The 25,655-nt window shown below is 33.3% G+C and overlaps 1 protein-coding gene across 12 annotated transcripts in view; it reads left to right on the top strand.

Annotated features, from left to right (window-relative positions):
• The window catches only part of LOC110991744 (potassium/sodium hyperpolarization-activated cyclic nucleotide-gated channel 2), a 178,584-nt gene that overhangs the window by 136,322 nt on the left and 16,607 nt on the right, over positions 1-25,655 (top strand). The window lies entirely within an intron of this gene.

Here is a 25,655-nt window from a genome sequence, read left to right as displayed (position 1 = left end):
TGCAGGTATTAAGTAGATTTAAATTAAAAATTAACATTTATTATCTACAATTTCACTTAGATATGTTACATAATTTCCTAATGATCGTTTATCAGATTTGCTGTGACAGTTTCTTCTCGGCAACTCGATTAGTTACAGATGTAGGCTTATCGATTGTAAATTGTAATATGTTCTTTTAAAATTCGATTTATGTAAGGACTGTATTTAATATATAATTCGATGAACTTCGTATCTCGAATATGTCTAAACATTTTAAAATAGACTTTAGAGATCGGACTACTACTACTAAATCTATGAAAAAAAATTCTGCATCTATAAATGACAACCAAGTGAACATTTTATATTTCTAGAAATACAACTAACACCCAATCATCAGCTAGAAACAGATATTATTGGAAAATTCAACCAATAATAAGTAAGTACCAACAAAAATAATAAGTAAGGAAAAAAAACTAAAAACGAGTTTTTTTTCCTTACTTATTATTTTTGTTTTCCACTGTTTAAACCCTACGCTAAATTAGTTCAGCGATTCCGAATGTAAGCGAGACAAAGGAAGAGCAAATTTTATAAAATTGATTTCCAAGCGTAGAAATGAGGCTAAACATCACTTAGATGTACATACTTGATGACATGTATGCCTTTTATTTTTGTTTCAAAATAAATAATATTTAGATAATATAAAGTTATACTAAAGCGTAACTTTTCTTATTACGATAGTTTATTACTATTTCATTTTAGATTCTAAGACGTTAATTTACCTCACAAATACTTTTCGAAACATACTAAAGTCCATTTTGTATAGAAATTAACGTAAACTATTCAATGTTACATATTCCTCGTCCAATGAGACAAAGAAACGAAATATTTTTTTAAAAGTTATCTAAAAAGCGATTTCAAGGGAATTATATTAAAGGCGTATTCCGCTCGCATAAATTTAACTTAGTTGCATTTTATTACATCCGTAAAAGGCTATTCACGGGCTATGAAACGTAGTTTATTTATTTCATTTATATAAAATGTTTTATTTACCTAGTGGCACATTTTAAAAGGTTTAAAGTTATAAATCTATCCAGTTTATTTTTTTTTAATATTCTGAATCGTTTATTAAATTTTCATACAGTAATACCAAATATAATAACACTAGCGAACCGCCCCGGCTTCGCACGGGTGCAATGCTGATACTAAATACACTACAGAAAATCTGTGAACGTTGTATATAAAAATGTGGGTTATCCATCCATAAGAGATAGACATATACCATCATGGACTTTTCTGTAGACCTTTTCAATGTGTACAATACTTAGTACATTATTTTGATAAAACTCGTGGGTTCAGCCTGCGTTTAAAGCGGAAAAAATGTAATTAATTACGAAATCACATTAGAAACCTCAAAAATAACTACTAATACTTCTCCACTATTTAATGGATGTTATTATACTTAATGGATGTTTATATACATATAAACCTTCCTCTTGAATCATTCTATCTATTAAAAAAAAACCGCATTAAAATCCGTTGCGTAGTTTTAAAGATTTAGAAAGCGACTTAGTTTTATAATATGTAGTGATATCACATATTCGTTAGGTTTCGTGACCATTTTATTTTTCTTAATAGACAAATTGATGATCAGTCATCCGATCTGTGTTTTGCCGGTTTCAAGACGGTAGGATCCTCCGAAATGCATTTCGTTTTAAAACATAGACAGTGTGGGGTATAGATTAATAGCACAGATGTTAGTGCAATAATCACGACAATCAGTCAGACTATACTCAGGAATTTAGTTTTCCACTGCTTACTAGCAGCTTCTATCAATGAATTTGCATATTAATAACCGTTTCAATCTCTATACCTATAAGCTCTGTCGAATAGAAAGTTTGCTGTTTTACTTAAATATATCCCCAAGCTATTTAACCCGGTAAAGCAACTTCGAGGGACTTAAACCTAATTAAAATTCTGTATTCATTTTGTTGATTATACAATTTTGTAGCAAATAGTTTAGTTATGTAATTTCTAAAGTGTTTGAGCATTTTATATTATATTCATTGCTCGGAGCTGTTTCGCACGGGTAGGTTTTATGATTATGGACGGTAAATTTTATTGTTCACGTGGACATTATAAGCATTTAAACTGATATCTATAATCTCATGTTAGCAACAAACTCTTTAACAAACTTATAAACTCGGAAACAAATTGAATAGATGCATTCTGGCTTTATTAATACATATTATGTAAGAGTTCTTGCCTGTTTTCTGGATTCAATCTCGGAATAATAAAAATATAGAAACAAAAGGAAACTATATACCAACACTTAAAATAATCTTCCTGATGTAATGTGACACCGCCCCAAGGATACTTACACTGCTAAAAGGAACGCAAGCCTAGGTACGCTCTATGTAGAACGAAACGTTTAGAAATGTATCAATTGGCAGCTAGTTCTTGGCAAAAATGTTTGAAACGCTCTATCGTGGAACAACGGAGGTTGAAGTGATTTTAAACCCTGTCTCATATAATTCTGACGCATCATTGCTAAACAGTCCACTAGTTCTCCTTCGCTAATTCATCCTTGAACAGATTCAATGACCCACGACGATAATAAATTGTATCATTAATATATATGTTCTCATTTACTTTTGTCTGTTATGAGAATAAATGTATTTAAACCTAAAAAGCCTAGTTCCCGTAATAAGTGCTGGATTTTTAAAGCTATAAATCACGAGTGCTGAGCAGAAAAAAGTAGCAATTAGGTTATCAACACTAAAACGTTCGTCAAAGGCATTGATGCATATTGGCGGAACAATGGCGCCATCATTATGTAACTGGACAATGCACGATTCGTACCAGTTGCAACATATCAATGTTTTGTCGTTTTTTGATTGACTGTTACGAACTTCAATTTTAATGTTGAACACACGGAAGAAATGTCGTGAGATGTGCCGTCGGTGGCATGTTCTACTGGAATCTGACTCCCGGTTTTTCATCGGAAAATGACACTGAAGGCTTGTTAAAGGCTTAATAAGTAGGCGCCTATCTGATATCTAACTCACTCTGAATTAGATAGCATATATCAAGAAAGTAACTCACGTGGTTAGGAATTTTACATTTTTTGAGGGTACACAGGCAAAAGAATATCTCATCTATCTGAAATATGAATTAAATCTAAAACTATAAAAAATTATATAATATTATAATATTTTATAATTTTAGATTTTAGTTATAATAATTGTTACGTGTTATTGAATTTTTATTAATTATTTATGCACTTCTTGTACTTTACCCTCTGTAGGTATTTTATCCTTACTAGAATTGCCGGAAAGAAATAGCTTGTTAGCGATAAAGCCGCCAGTTGCCTAATACCTATGCTATTTTATATGTATAAGGTAAGTTACACATATCTTCGGGTTAGAATGGAATATTAATAACCTTCGCATATAAAAATGCCTTTGCAGTAAGCAGAATTAGCACACCAACAGTGCATAAACAAATTACATTTATGTTAGGGTGACAATAGTTCTAGAGTTCCTGATCACTTAAAAAAAAAGTATTAGTAATTAGTAACATATGTTTATTCAAAAATATATTGTTACATTATTTGGTAAAAGCTAATTTACTTTTTATCCTAATATGTTTATACAAAAATTTGCACAGTCGTCTACCCTAATCCTGCGGGAAGTAATGCTTATACCTGCATAATAAATTAAGAAACCTTGATCCCTCCGAACCCTCTCATTATCTCGGTCAAAGTCTACATTGTATCAAATTACTTAGCATAAGCTTTGATACAATATTAATAAGGTGAATTTGATAAGGCACGCGTGTATAAAATATACATATATGACATGTATAGTAAAAGGAATATATTTGTAGGCTAAATATATACTAAGTATCTATCATGAACTCTACGCAGCCGCTCTGTCTTCTACCGCATTTATCACGAAGAGTGTACAGATGAGTTGTTCGGATTATTGTGACTGAGTTTCGTCATCGGACGTCGAGGCAGAATACAAAATTCCACTTGTATCACCACAAAAGGGCATTAAAGGCAGTTTGTGCCAAACACCACATGTGGAACCAGATGACTAAAGTATTGCCTAACTAATTCGACTTACGGTGCTTCAAGAAAAGAGCGTACCTATTCATAAAAGGCTGGCAATACCGAAACCTCTGGCATTAAGAGTGTCCATGGGCGGTGGTATCACTTACTCCTACCCGTTTGCATAGTGTTCTATTTAAAAAATATGCTGAAATCCGTGAATGTACGTGATAATTAATATATGTCATGTCATTGATGAGGCTATATAAAAGAAAAGTGCCGTTTTAGGCTCTATTGCTTATTGTCTGTAACTAATTTAATTAAAAATTAAATTAACTTTATTCATATAGGTAACCAAGTACACTAGAACGGTGACAGAAAATATGTTAAATTAATTCTAAATTTACATTTCCTACCAGTTCACAAGCCAAGAGCGTAGCGGTCAAGAAAAACTGGCTTAAAACTTCTCCCCTCTCTGAATCTGAATTTCGTTACAATTTGGACGCCTACTTTTTGTAAACAAAAAAAAACTGTTAGTTTATATCATCACTACATAGTATAAAACAAAGTCGCTATACACATTGAAAAGGTCTACAGAAAAGTCCGTGATGGTATATGTCGCGTATATTATCGGAGCTTTCCAGCGACGGAAATAACAATCTTATATATAAAATTCTTGTGTCACGTGGTTAGTAACCGAACTCCTCCGAAACGGCTCGACTGATTCTCATGATATTTTGTGTGCGTATTGGGTAGGTCTGAGAATCGAACAACATCTATTTTTCATCCCCCTAAATTTTTTTATTTATTTTCTAGACAAAAATTTTCGTTTTTTTTTTACGACACACCATACAAAAATACATGCAACCCTAAATTTTCACCCCTCTACAATCATCCCTTATATTTTTTTGTTAATTATAACTTTAATTTTTTGGCACAAAAACATGGCAAAACAACGTTTGCCGGGTCAGCTAGTACATAATAAAAACCTGCTTTTCATCAGCATTGCACGAAGCTGGGGCGGGTCACTAGTCTAAAATAAAATAAAAAAGCTAAACGATGTCACATGCCGCTAGTGAACATGTTGAGCCCGCCACATATTCGAAATTTAAAACCGAATACCCAACACGATTATCAGAATCGTATTTGAATTGATATTTTCGTTTGAGACGCAAATAGCGATACTACGTGACTCTGGGGTAAGCACGATCGATTTGAGTATAACAACGTTGAAAATCTTAAACAAAATCTTTATTTATTAAAATCGGAAATTTTTGTATACCGAAGGCCTGATAAACTGGTTGGTTGTTCAGGCATTCTCCACCGGTGTACGCCGTAAATTCTGGCATTTTTATTGATAGTTAATTAAATTCATATCTAGTCCCATAAGTTCGGTTACAAATTAAAATTTACATTTTTTTATGAAGTAATGTAATATTATTTAAATTTAAACCGTCGTATTTATAAAAGTCTCAGCAAAATATTTAAAAAAAATCTTCTATTCGGCCACCTTTGGCTTTAATCTTGGCCACGAATCTATGAGTTACAAACTGTTCCCAGGGAAGTTCCGTCACTACTTGCTCCATGATTTTTAATAGACTTAATGTGGACCTGTCGTGTGGTCCTGTTCTTTAAAACTGGCTTTAAGTTGAATTCTAAAGAGTTGAGGACTGCGCTAGATGAGTCTTCAGCTCTTATAAAGTCCAGAGATTGGTTTCAAGTTGGGCTTGGGTAGTTCGTGCCTTGTGAGGAGAATCCTGCTGGAAATTCCACCATATATTTTAAAAAAGTGTATTGCTGAGCGAAGCTGATTGTGATGGAGACTCTGTGGACTTCCCCACCCAACGGTTATAGGACATTAAGTCAAGTGATCCACTGAATCCGGACTTAAGCAATATACGATAGATTTGTCTTTGATTTATAAGATAAACAATATCCAAGGTTGATTAAAAAAACAAAAAATAGAAACGCGAAAACCAATTAATCGACTTATCTCGATATTTGGAAACCCTTTATAGCAATTTTGAGAGAGAATAAACATGAATTTCATATTTCACGTGTCCACTCGTTTTCCGTTTTCCAACTCGTTAGCCCATTCGATGAATAATCGATATCCACTTAGTCATTGTATTAGGTCAGCGAGAGGGTTTGGAATTTTGTTATATTGAATCACTGTTTTATAGTTTCTTATTATTAAAATAGTCAGTGAAAATAAAAATAAATCAGTGGCCCTACAACCTCTTTAAGTCTTAGGGCCTCAGAATCTGTTTCTTGATCATTGTTAAATAAGTCTAGACTAATTGGGTCTAAGACATATCGCTAGTGTTAAATGCGCACAAAGAACGAAAGTCCATTGGTGCACACCCGGGGATGGACGTACGACCTCTGGGATGAGTGTCGCACTTTGATACCACTAGGCCAAAATTAATTATTACCAATTCTTAAAAGGATGGGTACGTTCTATAAACACAGTTACTTTAACAGCTTATGACTATGTTAAATAAATAAATATATACTGAACTAACTAGTCAACAATATATTAGGTATAACCCAATATTAGTGTGTACTACGGTATTTCAACCGATTTTTAAGGACTTAGGGTATAGTACTGGGAACATGGAAAGAAATATATGTATGTAATTCCTTGTGTTAAAATTTCATAAAGACAAACTTGCAGTACCTTTAATATATATTGTAATTACTTAATTATATCGTAAAACTTGTATTGTATTATATTTTCAAACTAATATTAAATTTAATACACGTTAAGAGTTACTCTATGTTTCAAGCGTGTAAAGAAATGTTACATCCATAAAAACTAAAAAGAAAAGACGCCATCTTGACAGATCGGAATGACAATCACTATTTCGCGCCATTATAATTTTAATCTGTTATTTTAACATATAAAATATAATTTAAACATACATTTATAACATTTAAATCATAAATGTTTGTTTAAATTGACCGGATATACACCGAACATTTTTATGTATATATTTGTAGTGTGTTAGTGATTTCTTAATCAAGGCGAGCCTGCTCTTGCGCAAATGACCGGATGATCTATTCACGGCTTACTGGAATCTTGTCCCAAATTCGCGGTCATCTGACTCAGTCTCAGTTATATTTAACTTCTATCCTTCCATTGTGTATTTCAAAAGCCCCACTGTTTTGATGTAAGCCTCAATAAGACTATAGACAATATCGCTTAGTTGCTCGGTGACAGTTTTCATTCATCTTTAGACATTTGAAAAGAAGTTTCTGGTAATAAAAGAATAGCAATTAAGTACTTAGTAAATACATTTTAATAATATTATAAATATTTATATTTATTCACGCAATTTCGCCGATCCATTCTGGGAAAGCCTGAAGAACCAGATGGAAAATGTACGTTTCCCACAGGAAATATTTTTTGTCAAAGAATTTGACTATTGACCGATTGGCGTTTTAGACCTGCCAGCTTCTATTCTACAAATTTTTATGGGTATTCACGGAGACAAATATTTTAAAATTGCTTCAAAAAAGTTTTGACAATTGTTAAAATAATGTACAACTGTAAAAAATATTTAACAATATTTTTTAACTCTTTTTATTCACAAGCGCTAATCTATTACAGTCAGTAATTAATATGAATAGTAAATTTATCACAACTCGTCCAAGATGACATTTACAGTGTAAGAAATAATTGAACGACAGATTAATATATATATATATAGTAAGAAATTAACAAATAAAATTACTAAAAATAACCAAATTAAATTACACGAAATTAACCACAATTTCAACAACAATAGTAACGTCCTATATCTAGTGCGAGCGTCGAAGAAGTGCGCCCGACCATACAGCGCGCCGTGCTTATATAGCCTGAAAACCAGTTTAGTCCAGTATACCCCACTGCTACACGTCACTTGACTTTTTACAGCTTATTCGGCCTCTCCTGACGACGGTGCGTCCTCGCCCGTGTGATGATAGGCAGGTTGGCATGTTGAAACTTGACCTGCTGATGACTCTTGTATCACGTGCGGTGGTTGTGGTGAAGGACTATCGTCATCATCAGCGCCACCTAAAAATTACATGATTTTTGTTATTATAACGTTAAATTAACATAACTTCATCGAAAGTAAGAGCGCATCCATTACTTTCGACACAACATTAGTTCAATTTTTTTTTACATAGCAAGAGCGTCTCCATTGCTTTCAACAGTAAGAGTGACTCCATTACTGTACATCACACTAAGCAAGAGCGACTCCATTGCTTTAACAGTAAGAGCGACTCCATTACTGTACATCACACTAAGCAAGAGCGAATCCATTGCTATTGATAGTAAGAGCGACTCCATTACTATCACACAAGACTCCCGCAGGTCTTTACCAAAATAGGTACTACCTATATGATAAGCAGTCCTAATAAAATTACAGTTCTCACAAACATTTATCAACATACATAAGTTTTGAAAAGGCAAGTAAAAATTACTTACTCTCAAAGAATGCGGCACACACATCAGGGGTCCATTCCCCGCGCCAGGGCAACATGTATTCCGCGGCAGCTTTACCATAAGAACCAGCGACTAATTTTAGTTCATATCTGTCCTGCCACAACGTCGCTAAAACCACATATGGTCCGCGCATACAGGAGTCTAGCTTACCAACAGCTTGGCACAAATGCAAAATCGCCGCCATTGAAATGCACACCCTTGCGAGTCAACCTCGCAAAGCACGATGTCTTCATATCTTGACCATTGCTAATGACTCGGCATAGATACTCGATCTCCGTAGTCTGAAAGTTACATTTTTTTTTTTTAAATTAATGGAAAAGCCTGCCTGGGTCCCTTACCCTTACCCCCATCTCTGACACATCATGTAATGTACCTAAACCCTCTTCTATTGTTTTACTAGGTAATAATACGTCATATACACAATTACAACACACAAGGGCTCTGCCTAATCTATGTAAAATCGTAACGTATTTGATATAATTCGTTGATATACAACCTGTGCATTACCTAATTCTTATGGCATCTTTATGTACTCATAATGACCCTCAGGTGTTACGAATCTCGGGAGTGGTGTCGATTTTTTTTATTTAATTTTATCTGGTGAAAGCCAGTAGCCATATCAAGGCAAATATAATAGGTAGCTTTACCTAGCCAAACAATATGGTCCTCAATTAACGGAAGCGGGTATTTTAACTGTCATTGAGTTTTAAGTTTAAAGTCGACACAAAGCCTATCTGAATCGCTTTTTTTCTTTACAAATCTCTATCTCTAATTATTTATTGATTTAACACATCTTTTATGATATCTCTAACGCGTAATTTTTCATCATACGACATTTTATAAGGGCGGTAAACTGTAACTAATTTAGCCTACCGCTCGACTCGGAACGCTGTCGAACAAAACAGTCCTCCGTTTTATGTCCTACCTTCTTACAAAATAGGCAAATAATTTTGATATGAGAACTGCCTTTTATCTAAACTTGAATTGTTTGTAGATTGGGTCTCTGGTGCGGTTTCACACAGTTAGTTTTTTTTTTTTGGACACAAAATTTGTATATGACCAATTTCCCCACATGAAAAACATTTAATATTAGACTGAAAATTATCTCGTTTTCGGGAATTATCTCGCAAATTTGGCCTTATAACGTGATTTTGTATTATAGAGCGCGGTTCTAGGGGCTTGGTATATAATGAGAGGAATTTAACTAAGCCTTCCGATGATAAATTAGCACTAGTCGCGACGGCGCGAACTTGTGGGTCCTTAATACCCCAAATAACTACTACAACAATTAACTCTTCACTCATTCCTCGTACAACACGCAATACGTGAAATAACTATCAGAGTCTGTTGTCATTACGTCGAATAAAATATTTGCTATGTCTACTCGCTACGGAAAAAGCTATTTAAATTCTCTCAACTATGATCATTACTAAGCCACTCATTTAGCCACACTTTAGCCTCCCCTTTCAAACAATATCGAATCAGAGATACACACTCACAGTCATCCCAATAATTAGACAACCGCGCAGTCTTCCTCCTCACACCATATATCGAAATATTTGAAAGACGGATCAAAATTAGAAATATAATTGGAGTTAGATCTTACCAGAATTGTGCTCAACGCACTTACTAGTTTGTCGGTCACCTGATTAAGTACCAGATCAGTGCTTGACTCTCATGCGCTGCTTGAACTTGGCACCGGAGCGTTCTCAGTACCATTGTGCGAACCGTCAGTACCAGGTGGTAACGAGTGTCGCTTACGGAAGAAAGCAGCAGACCCGATGGTGTTGCGCATGTCGGTGTAAAGGGCCGATCCCCTCGCGGTGGTGTTGCTGAGCACTGTTGTGGTGACACCACTGGTGGACATAGCTCAGTCGCTTGCGTCGGTTGACGGTTTAATATCGACTGTAACGTTTCTTCAAGCCCAGAGACGGGCACACCGTCTTTTTACGTGTTTTTACGTGTTCACCGCCTACCCTCCATTATTTTTATTAAACGTATATCACTCGCGTTTCAAACTGACTAAAATAAAACCACGTGGGCGTTAATTTAAACTAATCAGAAATGAGAACGAATCCCACTACTGAAGTAAGAAATTAACAAATAAAATTACTAAAAATAACCAAATTAAATTACACGAAATTAACCACAATTTCAACAACAATAGTAACGTCCTATATCTAGTGCGAGCGTCGAAGAAGTGCGCCCGACCATACAGCGCGCCGTGCTTATATAGCCTGAAAACCAGTTTAGTCCAGTATACCCCACTGCTACACGTCACTTGACTTTTTACAGCTTATTATATATATAAACGTACACAAAATATTACCAGTAGGTACTATTATTATAGTCTCAGAAAACCTTCATTGTAGATAATACGGAGTATTCTATTTCGTTTTTATAGTAGCGTATAACGCATTCTAAGAACACTGGTACTTTATTTGATGTAAACCTACTCCCGCCAATTACAGCTGAAGTAATTCAGTTGATGAGACAGGAACAAATTACGGTATTTTACCACAGACTAATACGCGATAAACGCGGAGGCATTTTTATGTTCATACAGAAACAAAAACCTAAACACAGAATTTTATCTTTTCTATATAGAGAAAAACACCAATACAAATAACTTCTGGTTTTTGATAGTCAATGTTGTGTTTATCAAAGCGGATTTTTTTTGTTCTTGCGAACTCCATTAGTAAGTTTCGTTTTGTTCTATATTTAAACGTTTTAGTCTTGACTAACTGACTGAGGTTACTAGAAGAATCAATTGAAACTGTAAGTAGGATATAGCGTTTGTATATAATACAGTTCACCGTTTACGAGTAGGTCAATTAGTATGATTGAAACATACTACAAAGTCCGTATAGAATTATATACATCATATAAATGCACTTTAACGAAAAATCTTCTTTATTAGTGGTGAATAACAATCCTTTCATATACATGAAGATTCATTCTAGTCTCGCAGTGGAAGCTGATTGAAAATGGAGAATGGAGTTTGGATTAAAAACGAGAATTCTAGATTGTATCTGAGACCACTTGATAAACAAAGTTTATCCTGAAACGAAATTAGGGACTGCATCACCATAGTTTAAATTTCGTGATGATTTTTATCAGTATATAATTATACTTAATCACTCACATCTCTACAAAGTGTCCAGTGATTCTTAGGGCGACCTACTGGTCCACTTGGCCGGTTCAGATAAACTTACTTTACTATGTTGGCCCATAAGCTCAAGTATTCATGAAGCAACCAACGTATAGAACCGTTGATTTATATATCCCAAACTATGCTTAGATATACAAGTGGTAAATTAAAATCATTCAATCTTTTAATAAAAGTAATTATTTATTTATTTATTTTGTAATCCTACAGCTAACGTACATTATATATAATTACAAACAAATATACTGAAAATATAGCCACATATGGAATACATGATACGGGAACAAACAAACAAAAAGTATTTAATACATTTAACTAATTGTGATTTAATTTATTTAACTAAGCCTAATTTGGTTTTGTTGTGTAATAAACTGTTCTTCTTCATAAGCATAATTTTGGGTAAACCTACATATTGTCTATAATATTGAGAAAAAATTCATACCATGTCTAATATTAAGGCAAAATTCATGAAGCTTTTGTACGTACAGCTTGCAATATTGTATGAGCCTCTGTATTGATTTTCGCCTGTATTAGAACCGATATTCAAGAGCATAGCGCAGTAGGTGCCGTATTGTAAAGAGTCTAAAGAAAATCTTAATTTGCTTTATAAAGTTGAATTATCTCTAGTAAAATTTCTTAGCTACGGTTAGAGAGCATTCTTAAACATACTAAAGTGTATAATGAAAATATTTAACAGTACAGTGTTGTTTGTGTGGGTACTAGTAATACTTATAACCAATTTGGAATTGTACAATAGGGTTGCCTGGAAGAGATCGCTTGTTAGCGATAAGGCCGCCCGTTGCATCCCTTGTAATTTATATATATTGTGTTATTTGTATTTCTTTAGCAACGAAGTGTAAATAAATAAATAAAATACAGGTCGGCAACGCACTTGCGAGACTTCTAACTGTAACCCCTCTAAGAGTACACACTTCTCCATTTTTAATTGATCATGAAAGAAAACCTAGATCAGCTTTCTATATCAGATTAGTGAGACTCACAACAACAGGTTATTCCCCAATGCCGCAATAAAGAAGTGACGAAAAAAATACCAGTACACGTAAATGATTTATGAAATTAATCGTTTCAATTATTATTTATTTCTGCTCATATGTTTTGATAAAGTTATCTTATATCCCCGTTTCATGTGCTTGGAACTATGTACCTGTCCTTAACAGAGTGAAATCTATTAAAGATCTCAGGAAAATTGGGTCAGAATGGTTGCCTTGCCTTTAATCCTTTTGATAGATATATAAAAACTATTATGTAGTCAAATTGTACTGTAGCTATACTTGAATATCACATCAACTAATAAAAAAAAACATATTTCAATAGAATATTTCTGAAACTAAAATAATATTTTTCTTCGTCTATAATGGTCCGAGTGTTATTCTAATAGTTAACGTTTACTAATAATTGTCTAGCAAGTCGTAAAACCATATGTTTATGTGTTATTATTGTCTATGTTATCTGTATTTTTCCATGTTAAAAACTATGTAATCTGCATAAAGATTTTTCATTATTTTCTGACGAAATTTATTAATTGATATTTGTATGAGTAGTTTTCATGTGGAAGAGAATCTTTAGAAAATAAAATTAGCATGTTTTCGAGTATGTACTCCATAATCAGAATTACGTTAAGTATCTCCAACGGCCAAATAATTTGTCTCTCACGCCATCGGATTCCAATCCTTCCAAACCATATCTTTAATTGACGAACTGAACATTCTCGGCTATTCGTCTACAAAAAATCTTCTTTAAATAACTAATGTTATATTAATAAGTAAGGGATTTTTATTCTTCCTTATTTAATTAATAATTTAATCTTTGGAAACATTAAAATAACCCAGTCGGTTCTTAAACAATATGGCTGGATGTGAGTAAAATTCAAGCAAAATTCCTTATTCAATATCTGCGTTGATTAAAGTTTGTTCTAAGCGTGATTCGTTTAGACTAAAATTAACGTATATTTTCTTCCTTGTAATTTCTGTTTAGACGGAGCGTCTAGACAAAAAAACATTTCGTATATAGTCTGCTAATACGAAAAGTTTTAATTAGGTACAAAGATTACTTCTTAGCAACACAATATCCATCGTACGAATCTGTTATTGACCTAATCAAAGGGATTCGCCGATTCTACTGAATATAAAAATAACAATGGCCATTCGTATTTAAAAAAGATTTTCCTTTCAAAAATTCTTTTTTCGTGAATGCCATTCAACTGACTCAATTTTAATATACATTTTATGCCTGATTTAAGAAGGCAACACATTCTGAATCTATTTCAGTCACATTATATATGAGCTTGTGAGAACCTTATTATTTTAACTAATTATTGTCTTTGGTAAGATTTAAGACGAGGGCAGACGATTCTTTGCAGGATGTAGCGAATAAAATTCGTAGAGTATACAAATTGTATGGAAAATACAAAATAGTTATCTTTGGGGATAGACTATTACCCCAATTCATAAAGTGCTATTCCGTCTCTTTTTAGCAAATTGTTTTTACAACTGTCATGAAAAACATAAGACGGTGTAATTAGACTACATTTTTCCTAAATGTAATTTCATGTCTGATTTTTATCATAGGTTATTTCTACATCCTCGAATGCCACAATCTTCTTAGAATTTCCGTCCTAAGTCGGTTAATTTAATTTGTACGAAGTTTTAAAGCGTAGTTGTAGGCCCTAGATTCAATTTTGAGTTGTTTGATAAAGCTTTAAAAGATTCTATATGTGAATTACACAATGGGAGATTATAAAGCCATAGGGCATAGAAGTACGAGTGCAGTGGTATTCGCTCATCCCAAACCAAACGATCTTGCACAAGTGTTGTGTATGGTGATGGTAAACTTCGCGAGGTAGCCATGTCTCGGATGCTCAAATAATAAAAATGTGTGGCATTCGGGGACTGCCGCGGTAAAGCTCTTGCATAGCATTTTTTACCACCTTATACATTATTTATTTAGTTTTTACTTATGCATTATTTTTTTTCTATGTATATTAAATCAATCTACCACTCTATCAGACTATGTCACCTATCTCGTCAGAGAGATGTGAATACGCAGTACGCCTTATGTCCCGCTCTAACGCATATTGGCCGCACTTATATTTCGTCATCGTGTGTTAGGTTTTTTTCGTTACGGAATTTCTTGATTCGGTCACCGCGCTCAAAGCGATAAAATCTATTGCATAGATTTGATTAAAAAGATGCTTTGAAAAAAAATTGCTTAAAAATTTGAGGTATATAAATACATCACTTACTCCACAAAATCTTTTGTAAGAAACAGAACCACCGTTATCAACTTAAAAGCGTCATCTTAACTTTTCAGATAATATAATAGGCAGGATATTTAAGATAAGAAAAAATTGTAAAAATTCAAACTGTGTTTGAAAATAATTTTTAATGTTATTACAAACCCGAAACTCCCCTGTCGCATAAACCACAAAATGTCTGAAGAATATTCAAGTGTTCATGAATAAAATAATTCAATTTAGCCTACATTTGCTGGCGTTTTCCATTTTATAAATATTTAAAATTGACACAAGTTTGCCATGTGAATGTTTTATTTTTAAAAATGTATTAGATACTACTCAATCCTAGAAGTAGTATTGTATATAATGTATAGCCGAGTTAATCCCATTGCCGTTATAGTTTTTAAGAGCTTCGAAAAACTGCATTGTTTCCTTTTGATAGGTCGCTACACAGTACACAATGTGAATAGTTGAGATTTATTTATATATTCATACGACACTTTAGAACATCTAAAATCTAAACAATCGTATCTTATTAATCTGAATTTGTATGTTTTCGTTGAAGGTATTATTTTTATCCGAACAAGCACGCCAAGCAATGAATTTGCAATTGTGTTAAATTTATCAACCAATATATCAATTTATTTGTATAAGAAAATAGGGGTTTAGGTACTTACATTTTCCTTGTACTGTTAAAATGCATATTACATCTATACCCTTGTACATTGTATACAAATTGGTAAATGGTCTAATACAGATCAATAACCTCTCACACGACGACAATGTTGTAGTCCACAACATTGTCGTTCGTATTCATTTAATTCAGCAGAATTTTCAAAATTCTGTCTCAAAAGTCCTAGGAGTTGAGGCACCTCTCATTCGAATTCTTTGCGATATAACGGAGTAAACAGTAATTATCCGAAGCTGGGATATATTCAATAGTGGAGTGATCAATTTTAAAGAAAGTATTGTTTAGTGCCTATCCCATACCTAAGCCACTATTTTGCTGGATTCTTTTTCATGAGAATAAGCAAACATTACCACTATTATTATTCTATTGTTAACCAAAATGCCATATATTTTACAAAAAAGCTTAGTAACGTATACTGTTAATAGAATATTATGTATAATGTATGTATGATGGTACTCTTCAACAAATAATTATGTATGCTAGGTATCACCACAAAACAATAAGCAACGGACTTTACCCAAAACTGGGTTCGATTCTCGGCGAAATAATGGTTTCTATCTGCTGCTATACTGTATTAATTAAAGTGTCGCAATGCGGCTACCCCGTGCCATTTTTCAATGGTCTTGATGATGTCACAACTACTGGGTAGTCAAGCAAATAAGTACTGCATTCCTACAACTGCTATTTTCACTGAATATATATTATAAAGCTGTAGAGTATTGGATCGTCCATTGTTAAGAAAATCTATACCATATATGAGATTCCTCTACGACCGAGTACAGGTTGGTAATATATAACAGCTAGTAGATAATAAACCATTCGTAAGTGTTACGAATCGTAACACGGCGCATTTTACAAATCATTTAAATCTGCAGCTGGTAACAAATTATGCGAAAAAAATGTTGAAGTCGAATGCTTATCAATATAAAACTTGCTTTATGAATTGAACGCCGTCTTCTTAGTCATCATCTGCCAATCAGGACTTCGATTGAATACGAAAAGGGGACACTGTTTGGATTATTAATATACTTATTTAAAGGATTAATAAAAACCGCTTCAGTAGGTATACACGCTAAGGGTCTGTTTCACAATGTCCGGATAAGTTCCAAATAAGCTATTTATTACTTATTGGTAGAATAAACGGTATTTTTGCGTTTCACGACTGTCAGATAGCGTTAATCGTCATGAAATGCCAAGTATCTTATTCGGAACTTTTATCTTTCGAATAATTTATGTGTTGCATAGCTATTTGGTACTTTACCCATACATTTTGAAACAGGCCCTTAGTCTCCAATTAATTTACAAGGAATTTACTGAGTTCATTATATTATTCTGACACAATAGCACGAGTCTCTTACAATTAAGTAATAAATATCACGTAATTGACACGCATAATACATATCTATACTTACATAAAAGAATTATTAAGTATTTTAATTATCGTATACAAATATTAATTCTTAAGTCCTAAGGCTTTTAAATAGTTGATATGAACTAACTTTTCTCTTCCGTTATAAAGAAATCTGCCTGAATTTGCCATTCGTAATAATAATATGTAATTAAGACATGTTTTTCTTTCTAGCTCTATCGTTACACCGCGCCGATAGCAATCTTGAGCCGATCAAACCTTATATTAAATACCAATGTAATTATGAAGATGCCTCCTACGGGTCAGATATTTCATTAGATATCTAATTGCATATAACCCTCTAAGAAACTAGATTTCGGATTAGGAAATTCTAGACCAGAATTGGTTTAAAATTTCATTTTTATTCGTACAGTTGACGAATTCTATTGCTCAATATAAATTTATTACCTTTGGCGCTTCCTTTGCACTGTATGTAATTAATTATGCATTTATTTATTAAAAAGTCATTATATAAAGCTAACTTAAGGCAAACAGAGGCATCACCTAGGTGGCTAAATGTCTTCCATGGTCTTCTTCAGTAGACATTTTCTTGTACGAACTAGCGAACTGTTGAATCGTCTCGGCGGGTGTCTTTCCTGGAAGATACGGCCTTCGAATGTTTAAAAAAAGAGTATCCATGGGCTGGGACGATTGCCCTTTATGGGCGTCCCGTAGACTTGATGCCTATCCTTTAAAAAAAAACAAATTAATACAAAATATCTATGAACACAAAAATGTTACTCGAGCAGATCATTCAAAACATATTTATCAAAGTCAATTCAAAGTCATAGTCAAAAATAATTTATTCATATAGGTAACATAATCTGATTAAAGCCAAGAGGCTGATTGCAGGTGGAAAAAAATAAAAAGAAATAAATAGGTAACATAATGTACACTAATGAACGTCAAAAAAAGAAAAGAAATTTAAAATGATTGTAATTTTACATTTACTGCCAGTTTTCAAATCAAGGGCGTAGAACGGGAGAAGAACTGGCAATAAACTCTCCGCCACTCTTTTTAATCGCCAAGATTTTTTTTTACACAATGTTTTTAAGGAGCTGCTACCATTACACCATGTTCCATATGACATCTTGAGTAATAAAGAATAATGAAATAAATTAAAAACACAGATTTGTCCTCTATCAGCAGGAGGCATGGTGAAATAGGTGCACGCACTTACATACTCGTGAGAACAACACGCAAATACGTAGTATGAACGATTAATATCACCGCATACACGAATTCAAGTACGACCAGTCACCAAATATACAAATCAACAGTTAGACACCCAGTTATACAAATCGACTTATTTTCAAAAGAGTTAAATGAGCTGGTTATATATTTTAATGCTTCAATTAAAATATAATAATTTAGTGCATTAACAGAGTTGTTTATAATAACACGAACATGGAATTAGTCATTCACTATGAATTTATTTTATCTTATTTAAATCTTTCCTTCATTTTGTAACCGGAAATGTCTTAACACCTCCTTCCGGATTCCTCCATTACTCTTGTTTATCGCCACCAAAAACGGAGAGAACGTGAGATATTTCACACTTTTTTATTACAATTGTGTTTCAAATTAATGTTTCTTTATTTATAACCGCAAGGCCCGGTACTCTGTAACTTCCAAGAATCTATCTTCAATGATCCCAAGATCGACATCAACAATACATTCTATTCTTCTTTCCCAGCCCATGGACATTCTAACATTTCTTTCACTAATTCCCTGCCTATATTGTCGTAGATATAAGTAACGTAATAGGTGGGCTGAACGGTTCGTAATCTGACACATAGATGGCGCTACTATTATTAAAAAGATTTGATTTCAGGTTAGCCCTAACATTCAAAACTGTTCTTGTTCATGTATTTTGAGTAAAAAATATGTTCTTTTGTGTATCATTAGCAATTGTACTACTTATTTGATATTATATTTTTTCGAAATTTCGTAAGGAAATCGTCATCGGAAAGTTATTGACCGGCCCAGAGCCTATTTGAAATAAATTCCAGAATTAAAACCTCGTTCGGGGTTTTTTAAATCGGTTTAAAGTGTTACGAAGGACAGTGAAATCGCTCATTCTTTTTTAACACAAACAAGCATAGTATAAGAGATTTAGGGAATTTGTAATGCAATTTAAAAAATAAAACACGGATATCTTTACCGTTTTGATACAATTTGTTAAAAAGCATACCAACAAGGAAGTCACGAATTCAATATATCTCGTGATATTTGTGTCACAATGTATTTAAGTGTGTATTTTGTGTTGTTAATAAGGAATTACTTTAAATATGTCTTGTTATGAGTAATGGCAAATATTTTCGCTGATTTTGTTAACTATACAGCTATTTTACTAAAATTTCAATTATAATAATAGTAATCATACATATACAATATTAAAATATATACGTATTTCTGAAATAATATTCTTTGATTTTTTGTCTTAAGTCCCGCGGCCATAAATAATAACTAGGTAATGTTAGAAGAGCTCTCTTGGCTTAAAATATTTAGAACTATCCCTACGGTAGAATACCTGGCGAATCTTAAGGGCGTGCAGGGCTGGGGTGATCTTAGTGGATGCGGTCTCGCAACCCCTCAGAATAGCAGAGGGATTTGATGCAGCCCCACAATCCCCGTGTCAAGCTCGAATTCTATGCTACGGGCATGCGTAAGCGCATTTTCACCTCAATAAAAAAACAATATTCAGAATTAAAAAATGTTAACAAAACGCTTAGCTTTTTTTTAAATGTTGGGAAATTAATTAACTGACGCCCGCGTAACAAAATGCTTAGCCTGATGCAACCTTCTACTGGTGATTATTTAAAACTATAATGCCTGAGATTACATACAAACTTAATAAAAACTGTGTAATACACAGATAACACAATAAAGTATAAAATGAAATTACCAATGGTAAATCCGTTCGTGATTGATGTTCCAATTGGGAAATTAACTGCAGGTTCAATTCTAACCCTTGGGAACTAGGCCCGAAATATTTCAGGCATTTCTGGCATTGGAATTATCTAATTTGTACATAAAAAACTGAACCTCATTTTATATACTTATCTTCTTTTAATTATTGTACTCGTTTGTCACTTTTTGTCAGATTATTTTCTGTAATTGAGAATGATTTAGACTTTTTAATAACGGGGTTTGGATATTTTGAGTATAAACGCGATAATTAACGTTCATATATATGAGTTAATGGGAAAAGCAAAATTGTGGCAATTTAATCTTAGTGTTGTTTAAAATATATTGAAAAATGCAGTCTTTTGACCCTGTTTACTGGAGAAGCTTAGCTAATCACATTTACTTCGCTTCTATCCTAAAATGATATGAATGCTTTAACTAATTATGTATTATCTAGTTCTTACATCGCTCAACGAATTAGTAGATAATTAGAATTAGAACATTAATGGTACACTACCACAGGAACCAAACTTCTTAAATTTGTTTAATTTTCTGTTTATTAATTTTTATTATTACTCTGTAAGTTAAGAAAATTGTAAATACTGTATTATTTGTATTGCCATTATCGTGAGTGAATTATAAGTAACCTCACTTAAACCTATTAAAGAAAAGTCTATCGTCAAAAAGCTCTTTCTTGATAACTCCAGTCGTTCTAGAACATGACTTAATGTTATAATTTGCGTCATTAAAACGCTTCTACTTAGCGTCGTATAATTTGAAATTTCACCTATCTGCATCATCGGAGCACTCGATGGCCCTTGAGTTTCTTTGGCACCGACCACTTCGCACGTCTTTGAACCAAAAGATTATCGACAACACTTGACTATGGATTTGGAGACGCGCGTCTACTGCGTTTTACTTCAGTTTTATAGCATATACAGAGTAATAAGTAGTTCTAATGACATTAAAGTGTTGATCTGCTACTTTCATATCGTAGGTTCCATCCCCGACTGTGCAAACATATTCTTGCTATCTACGGCCACATTAAACACTTGCTCGTAAGGTGAAGAAACCTCGTGAGGAAACCGGTGTGCCTTATACCCAGATAGCCAATAGTGTGTGTAAGGCAAAGTAGGTTGATCACATTTTTGTCTATTAGAAATGATCACAAAAAAGATTCAGAAATCTGAGGCCCTCGCCTCAGTTGGCGCCCTAGTAATGTAATGGCATTAAAATTCTTTATGATCTATAATAATAATAGAATATTAAATTAATGTCTTTTTTAAGACATTTAACAATAAACATATCTAAGAAATAAATAATTCTAATAATTGCGTAGTTTTATATAAATATTTCGAAGAATTTGTGTATTTCATATTGGAGAGACTACAAACCTTAACAGTATCGTGTAAATTGAACCAATTTGACTTAGGATCCTTCAAGAAAAGAGCATACAAATTCTTAAACGTCCGATAACGCACTCGCTAGCCCTCTGACATTGAGATTGATAGAGAGTGTCCATGGGCGGCGGTATTACTTAACATCAGGTGAGCCTCCTGCCCGTTTGCCTCCTGTTCTATAAAGAAAACGACTGAGATGAAAATATAACCTAGATAACAGAATACCGCTCCATCATAGACAATAATACCTGTTTAGTATTCTAAAGTCAAACGTTAAAATAAATAAAAAGAGAATTGCAACATTTACAAAGCCCGCAAATACAAACACATCACCAATACAAATATTCAAAGTAGTAAAGTTAAATTGAAAAGAATGAAAGGCAGAAGCGATCTGGAGCGAAAGTTAAATAAAATTGTGACTCTTCCGACACTTGTATCATTTTATTTATTTTTGTAATTGAAACTTAGTGCTAAGTTACTTCTGTAAGAACTTTAACTTAAGTACTTGTTTGTATCTTTCTGTCAAAATGTGTTTTCACAACTGAGCGTTTTATTAAGGTTAATTAAAACGCAGCAGCCCATGGACACTCGCGAGCCCTTAGACCATGTACTTGATAGTGATACCGTCGCCCCCATGGGCGACTGGGTACTGTCAAGTACATAAATGCTTTTATTGCTAAACTCTACTGACTCACTAGGTTTACTTTGTAAGTGAAACCAGGTCTGAATTTTATATGAAATACTAATCATCATAAATACCATATACACCGATTATTATTATAGATTATAGTAATAGCATATGTAGATAATAGCTACAACAGATAACAGTAATAACCATAAAAAATGGTTTATTTTTAAAATATTCCTTGATCGACTAGATCCTTTGGCACTGCGTAGAGATCTCTCCATAGTCTATTTCAATTATCATCGGACTCCAAGACTGAATGCAAAATTCTAGCCGTTTTATATTGACGTTAATGGAGCGCTTTTCGTGACACTTCCCCTCTATTAAACCAGCTGCCATTCCAGGTATTTCCAAACCGATAGAAACCTCTTAAAGAAGAGGGTTCTTTAAAGGCGTACGTACACACTTGCAAACTCACTGGTGTAACCACATAAAAAACAATAATAAAAATATTATATTGTCTAATGCAAGTGTAAAAAACCAATGAATTCGAAATTTGAATTCATGATTTTTTTTAATAAATCGTATCGTTTATGTCTAATATCAAATTAATCTCTAAATTTTTTATGCATATACAAAATCTAATTTTTGATAAAATTCAACAATTCTACGCGGAGTTTAAAACTAGAAGCTGTCCATAAACAAAGTCAATGTTAATCACTGATTACAAACTTGTATTGTTCTTTAAACTTTTGTAGCTTAGTGGTGTTAAACAAAGCTTTTGCTATACAGAAAAATAAATTTTGTTTTAGTGCCCTATTATTTAGAGCTTATTCATTTGTGCAAAAAATCCTGTATATTATTAAATATTTTATTTGGAATGTATTTTTTATGTGTGGGAGAGGTTTTAATTGGACATCCAAGCTATATATTTGCACTTGCACAGATGTTACGCCTCGACTGTAAGAAATAAATCGTTGGAGGTATTAATAAAATAAAGTTTTAATTCAGACGGTGTCGGGTATATCCTTTAAATACAGTCTTAACAGGTCTTGTTATATATTTTAAATTTACTCAATATAGTACATATCTGAACCCGACTAAGGTTATTTTGATGACAGTATTTCTATCCTTCTGAGCAGTGTTAGTTTAGTAGTTTCAACGGGTGAATTTTATCTTTGGCGTTGTAGGTTCGATCCTCGGCTGTACACCAGTAGACTTTCTAGCATGTTTATGTCCGCATTTAACACTCCTTCGCTAGGTGTATAAAAACATCGTGAGTATATCAGCCTTAGAATCAAAAAGTCGACGGTGTGAGTCAGGCACAGAAGGTTGATCATATACTTGCCTATTAGAAATGATCATGGAACAGATACGGAACTTATATATGTATTATGTATTCCTGTTCTGTTATCTTTTTTTTTCAATATAAGTTATTTTCTTTATATTTATAATGTAGGAATAAATACTAACTTCAAAGGATGAAGTGTGGAAGTTTTTCGAAAATTGGTTCGTAGTGTGAAATGAAAATGCAATTTTGGTGTCATTTCATCCGTCCGATTCGATTGCACATTTCAGAGGATTGAGGTCGAGTTCTAAAATATAAATTCGATTTTTTTCAACCCAATTTTCAGTTTGAGTAAGTTTTTTATCGCTGAATTACGCGGAAACAACGGATATTTTTAGCTGGCAATTCGCAACTAGGACGGTGATTTCGAAAGGTCAGTAAACCCTCCTTGACATTACGTGTAATGATATTTCGGGGTTTTTGCCGTTATATGGATTCAGATAGTTTTCGGTCACGTATTAACAAAGATCCCATCTTTAAATACAGTAATTTTATTTATCAATAAGTAATCTTACAGACATATACATATTAAAGAACACACTTAGCCAATATACAAAGCCAAAACAGATTACAATGCTAAACAAATTATACGTCACAGAGAACATAAGTCAATTAAATACGTTAATAAATCAAAAAGTTATATTATATAAATTCATACAGTACTGAGCATTCGCCCGAAGCTATTTATGGCCGAAAAGCAACGATGCAATCTCACTGCAATTTCAGGTAATTCTTGCTTCCGTTGCGTTACCTTGGCCTTACAAAAATAGATTAAGATTTATCTCTTTCGTGACTAGCATTATCCTTAAGATTACTCTGGAGATTTTATGCGAGGTAAAGGTACTAATTAAATTTAAGAAGTGTGAATTACATCAACTATACTGTCGATATATGCTAACGGTATTTTTGTTATTAAATAAAAATGAATCGTAAATATGTTTTTAAATTTTCTCGCGTTAGGTTCATTTTCACGTGTAATAAGAGTTTTAGATTTGCCGCCAATTCACAAAAACAAATGACAAATGAAATAATATTAGTATATAGCATTCATTTCAAGAGTTCTAAAATTGAAATTCAAAAATGTTTTCACTAGCTATGATTCTAACTGGCCAGTTCTAAGCATTTTTAGTGTTACCTACGTAGTAAAATGCTCCATATGTATGTATGTAGCTACTATGAAGGTAGGTTAAGAAACATATGAAGGAGCAATGAAGTTCCTCGAGGGCTTGTTAATAAAATAGTAATTCCAAGGAATTAAATTATTCTAATGATATAAATTTAAGTATATAAAATAATGTTAGTCTGGGCAGCAAACAACGAAGTTCTTAGTCTCAATGGTCGTGCATTCGGATTCCGACATTGAACCTATTTATATGTGTCAATAGAAAGTATTATTTTGTGTATTATGGTTAAATCAACATGTTTTAGACCCAAAACCAAATGGCATATTCTAGAAGGCTGCCCGTCTGAGTCCCGCCCTTGTTAGAATAGGACCCCTAACTACATTGATCCGGCTTGCCTTAGACATAGACATAGCCACTTGCCTATTAAATTAACAAATGATCATGAAACATACAGAAATCTTAGCCCCAGAGCTAGGACAACTAAAATAACGTATTTACAAATTATGCACAGAACTATATTAAAAGGTATAATTTACATTCTGTGGTAGGTTAATGTTTTGAATATTTCATCGTGTGAAACAAAAGCTGTTATAGTTCAACCTAACACAATGTAAGCATGATAAGCGTAAGTTGCGGGATTTTAACACCGCTATTTTAAACTCAAAAGGTTTTTTGTATGAAATTTACCCGCTTCTATAAATATGTATCTAATTTTCGGAAAGAAATATCAGAGAATTGTTGAGATTAATTTTAAAACGTTTTTTTATATTACGGTTTTATTTTAAATACATAGTTGGCGATTGAAAAATGAGGCATTTCTGGGCAATACTTTTCGTTATATCATGATTTGAAAACTGACAGTAAATGTAAATTAAGCTCCACTTTATAATATTTTCTTGTCTAAGTTTTCAAAGTCTCTGCCCTACCACAACGAGGAACCAGCTGCCCACTAAAGTAGTTCCGAACCAATTTGACTTTGGGTCAATCAAGAGAGAGCGTACCAGTTTTTAAAAGACAACGCACTTGCAAGCTTTCTAGCAATCTCCATAGACGGACCAATTAACATCAAATGAGGCTCCTGGCCGTTTTCCCCTTGTTACATTTAAACACATATTATGAATATTAATATTTTTTTTTATATAATAGGGGGGCAAACGAGCCTGCGGGACGCCCAAAAAGACAGTCGTCGCAGCCCATAGCCCACC

Source organism: Pieris rapae, chromosome 3, assembly GCF_905147795.1.
Source record: "Pieris rapae chromosome 3, ilPieRapa1.1, whole genome shotgun sequence".
NCBI classification, from domain to species: domain Eukaryota; kingdom Metazoa; phylum Arthropoda; class Insecta; order Lepidoptera; family Pieridae; genus Pieris; species Pieris rapae.
This window is presented reverse-complemented; position numbering and strand designations above follow the sequence as displayed.